We start from the raw sequence: 5,259 nt of genomic DNA, 5'->3' as shown, positions 1-5,259 counted from the left end.
CCACTGCTGCTTCACAGATCAGATGTGAAACCAGCCCACTAATATAAGGATCCATCCTTACTTATAGAATGTAATCCCTCTAGTCTGTGAGTTCACTGTGGTCAGGGAATGTGCTTATCAATCCTGTTGTATTGTACTCTCTCAAGTGTTTAGTAATAATAACTGTGGTATTTGTTAAGTACTTACTGTTTGCCAAGCACAGCACTAAGTGCTGGGGTGAACACAAGGAAATGGAGTTGGACACAGTCCCTGTCCCGCATAGAGCTCACAATCTTTAATTCATTCATTCAATAATACTTATTGAGCGCTTACTGTGTGCAGAGCACTGTACTAAGTGCTTGGAAAGTACAATGCGGCAACAGATAGAAACAACCCCTACCCAATAACTGGCTCACAGTCTTAATCCCCATTTTACAGATGAGGTAACTGAGGCCTAGAGAAGTGAAGTGACCTGCCCATGACCACACAGCAGACACATGTCAGAGCCAAGGTTATAACTCATGACAGTCAGACTCCCAGGCCAGTGCTCCATCCACTATACCAAGCTACCTCCAGCATATAGTGTGTAGATCACTACACTTAGCATTGGGAGACTACAGAAGAATAAGTAATCACAATCCTTGCCATCAAAGAACTTTCAGTCTAGCTATTTTTAGAACTATGATAGTACAGTCCTCTGCACACAGTAAGCAAAGCTCCTTTAGATTAAGCTCCCTGTGGGCAAGAAACATGTCTTCCAGCTCTCTTATAGTGTACTTTCCCAGTTGTTTATCTTTAAATTATATATTATAAATTACTTATTCATATTAATGTCTGTCTACCCATCTAGACTGTAAATTCCTTATGGGTAGGGAACGTATCCACTAATTCTGTTGTATTATACTTTCCCAAGTGTTTAGTATAGTGCTCTGAACATAATAAACGCTGAAAAAATACCACTGATTTATTGCTTAGTACAATGTTCTGCACATAGTAAGCATTCAATTCATACATTCATTCAATAGTATTTATTTAGCGCTTACTACGTGCAAAGCACTGTACTAAATGCTCGGAATGTACAATTCAGCAACAGATAGAGACAATCCCTGCCCAGTGAAGGGCTCACAGACTAAATGGGTGAGATAGACAGCAAAGCAAAACAGAACAAAACAAAAACAAGACAGCATCATCAAGATAAATAGGATCAAGGAGATATATACCTCATAAACAAAATAAATAGGGTAATAAATAATATATACAAATGATCGCAGTGCTGAGGAGAGTGGAAGGGGAAGACCAGAGGGTGGGGGGGACAGGAGGGGGAGCAGAAGGAAACAGGGTGGCTCAGGATTGAATGATTACTTGTAAACAATGTGGGAGGATGTGTTCATCTGACATTAATCTGTTCACATGGGTAGAACCTCACTGTTAGCAGTGTCATGGTTTACATTAGGAAAGACATGGTTATATTAGGCATCATATATGTGTACATGAGTGTTGGGTATGCATTAGGGTTTCTCTTGTCAGCTGTTCATCCTGAAAGTAATCATTGTTGGTAAAATCATCAGTTTTTGGAATCCAGGGAGTTGCTGTCTTCCCATATTCCAAAACCACAGGTGAAATTCTAAAATTTTAGAAGGAACCATGCAGGATACTAAACATGCTTCAAACCGGTTGCGTGCTAGCGATCCTATTGCATTTCTTTCAGGGGTGCATTAGTGTTTTAAATAATCAATCCATGGCATCAAGTACTTAATAGAGCACTGTATTAAGCCCCTCAAAGAGTACAATAGAGTTAAAAGGCACCATCTCTTTCTGCCCTCAAGAAGCTATCAGGTTAAAGTTCACTGTTCCCATACAATACAATTAGATCCCTCTATAATGCACAGCATAGACTAGTGGATAGAGCATGGGCCTCATAGTCTGAAGGATCTAGGTTCTAATCCAAGCTCTGTGACTTCTCTGCTGTGTGACTTTAGGCAAGTCACTTAACTTCTCTGGGACTCAGTTCCTCATCTGTAAAATGGGGATTAAGACTTTGAGCTCCATGTGGGATAGGGACTGTGTCCAACCACATTTCCTTGTATCCACCCCAGCACTTAGTATAGTGCCTGGCACATAGTAAATGCTTAACAAATATCATAGTTATTATTATTGCATTATTATTAATACTCCTAAACCACAGTATGGAGACAATGTGATTCCAGCTTGAAAACATAGGAAGAGTCATAATAATAATTATGGTACTTGTTAAGCGTTTACTATGTGCCAATCACTGGGGTAAATACAAGGTAATCAGGTTGTCCCATGTGGGGCTCACAGCCTCAATCCCCATTTTACAGATGAGGTAACTGGGGCACAGAGAAGTTAAGTGACTTGCCCAAGGTTCCATAGCAGAATGGCAGAGCCTGGATTAGAACCCATGACCTCTGATTCCCAAGCCCGTGCTTTTGCCACTAGGCCATGCTCCTCCTCATGTCATCCATAGCCACAGAAAATTTTACATAATCATAGCCAGTGTAGTCTCCAGAAAACCAAGTGTAGATATTCAAAACTGTGTTAGGAAAGAAACATGTATTAATCAATCATCAATCAATCCTATTTATTAAGCACTTACTATGTGCAGAGCACCGAACTAAGTACTTGGTAACTAAGTACTACATAGTTGGTAGACATGTTGCCTGTCCTCAAGGAGCTTATGGTCTAGAGGGGGAAACATAAATTATAATAAATTACGGAATTGTACAGAACTGCTGTGAAACTGAGGGTGGGGTGAATAAAGGGTGCAAATCCAAGGGCAAAGGCAACCCAGAAGGGAGAAGGAGTAGAAGGGGGCTTAGCCAGGGAAGACCTCTTGGAGATGTGTATATGTACTCACGATGTACAGCCAAAACTATAATAAATCAAAAGTATTTATTGAGCACTTACAGTGTGCAGAACACTGCACGTAGCACTGGGACACTTGTCTTATGCCATCAAGTTGTTTCTGACCCATAGCAATACTATGGACATATCTCTCCCAGAACACTCTGCTCTCCATCTGCAAACGTTCTGGTAGTGCATCCTTAGAGTTTTCTTGGTAAAGATACAGAACTGGTTTAACCATTGCTGCCTTCCGCACAGTAAACTGGAGTCTTCGCCCTCTACTCTCTCCCCTGCTGCTGCTGCCCAGCACGGGTGAGTTTTGACTTGCAGCAAATTGCCTTCCACTCGCCAGCCACTGTGCAAGCTGGGAAAAGAATGGGTAGGCCTTTGCTTGACCCTTCCTCCCATAGCAGAGACTGGTAGAGTACTAGAAACTCTCCAGGTGCTACCCTGAGAGGGGATTGAGAGACTACAGAAGAATAAGTAATCATAATCCCTGCCACCAAATAACTTTTAGTCTAGCTATTTTTAGAACTATGATTTTTTTCTATTCCTTCTGGTAATTCTCATTTGTTTATCATTCGTTATTTGAATGTTTAAATTTTTCAGAACTGAGTTCGTCGCCTAAATTTATTTTTATATTAAGTGGGTTTTTTCTTGTTTGAATGTAACCTTAGAAGAATAAGTAACTACCACGGTGGGAATACATATGTTTCACACCTGGGAGTGGATATTGAATTACAAACAAACTAAATGTAACCTAAGGCTGTCTGGCAAATGGCCATTAAGCTCATAGTATCAAAAGGTGTTCCACCACAGTGCAGCTGTCCTGTTACCTGGCCATCAGTGAGGCTGACTAGTTTTATAAAACTTGCTTGAAAAGCCAGTCCATCAGTCAACTGAATTTATTCAGCGCTTACTGTGTGCAGAGCACTGTACTAAGTGCTTGGGAGAGTACAATATAGCAATATAACAGACACATTCCCCGACCATGACGAGCTTAAGAGAAATCACGAGGTAGTCCAAGACCTTCATACAGTTGGAGCCCTATACTACTATCTTTCCAGTTAACGTCACCTCTTAGCTGCTTCTCAGTATTGCAAACTCACTCCACCGCAACAGCTCATTCAATCCTGTGTGAATTCCAGTAGGAATTGCATCAGCTGTGTACTTTCTTTGGGTAGCACCTAGAATTAATGAGACTTCCCTCTCTAACCATCTAGTCATTGGTGAATTGGTCCTCTGTTTTTCTGTTTCTGTTTGGTTTTTGTTTTTCCCCCATTAAGCTCCATTCACCTACCCCTGTAGAATCTGCCAGCAAGCATTTCTCCTCTTTGCCTCTCTTACTCCACTGTCTATCAGTGGGTAGAGTAAGAGGGCAGGGAGAAGAGAAAAAGAGAGGAAACTATTGGGAAAGTTGGTTAATGCAACTAGGATCAGCATTATGCTGATGACCTAACTCTGCAGATCCTGTAAACCACAAACTCCTTGTGAGCAGGGACTGTGTCTATCAATCCATAGCATTTACTGTGTGCAGAACACTGTACTAAATGCTTGGGAGTTGCTAGAGTTGCCGAAGATGTTCACTGCCTTAAGGAGATACCAACTCTATTGTACTGTACTTTCCCAAGCACTTAGTACAGTGTTCTGCATGCACTAAGTGCTCAATAAATACCATAGATTGACTGAGATGACGATCATGGTCGTGATCTACTAGTTGCAAAGCACTTGGATAGATTCAAGGCTATCAGATTGGACATAGCATCTGTCTCACAAAACACTCATAATTTAAAAGCAAGGGAAGCGGTATTTATCTCAGTTTTACAGATGTGGAAACCGAGGCACCGAGGCACAGTAAAGTTCATTCATTTATTAATTCAATAGTATTTATTGAGCTCTTACTATGTGCAGAGCACTGTACTAAGTGCTTGGAAAGTACAATTTGGTAACAGATAGAGATAATCCCTGCCCAGTGACAGGCTCACAGTCTACACGGAGGAGACAGACAACAAAGCAAAACAGAACAAAACAAAAACAAGACAACATCATTGAGATAAATAGAATCAAGGAGATATACACCTCATTAAAATAAATAGGGTAATAAATAATATATACAAATGAGCCCAGTGCTGAGGAGAAGGGAAGGGGGAAGAGCCGGGGGGGGAAGAGGGGGCTCAGTCTGGTAAGGCCTCCTGGAGGAGGTGAGCTCTCAGTAGGGCTTTGAAGAGGGGAAGAGAGATTGGCAGATGTGAGTAGGGAGGGCATTCCAGGACAGCAGTAGGACGTGGGCCAGGGGTCAATGGTGGGATAGGTGTGAATGGAGGAATGTGAGGAGGTGAGCGGCAGAGGAGCAAAGTATACAGGGTGGGCAGTAGAAAGAGAGAAGGGAGGTGAGGTAGGAGGGGGCAAAGTGAT

The 5,259-nt window shown here is 41.8% G+C and overlaps 1 non-coding gene across 1 annotated transcript; it reads right to left on the bottom strand.

Annotated features, from left to right (window-relative positions):
• Window positions 1–3,166: 3,166 nt before the first annotated feature.
• LOC114817236 lies at window positions 3,167–3,304 on the bottom strand. The gene has a single exon (XR_003765083.1). It is a non-coding gene; the product is annotated as a small nucleolar RNA SNORA7 (small nucleolar RNA).
• Window positions 3,305–5,259: the final 1,955 nt, after the last annotated feature.

The sequence above is a fragment of the Ornithorhynchus anatinus genome, chromosome 1 (assembly GCF_004115215.2).
Source record: "Ornithorhynchus anatinus isolate Pmale09 chromosome 1, mOrnAna1.pri.v4, whole genome shotgun sequence".
Lineage (NCBI taxonomy): Eukaryota > Metazoa > Chordata > Mammalia > Monotremata > Ornithorhynchidae > Ornithorhynchus > Ornithorhynchus anatinus.
This window is presented reverse-complemented; position numbering and strand designations above follow the sequence as displayed.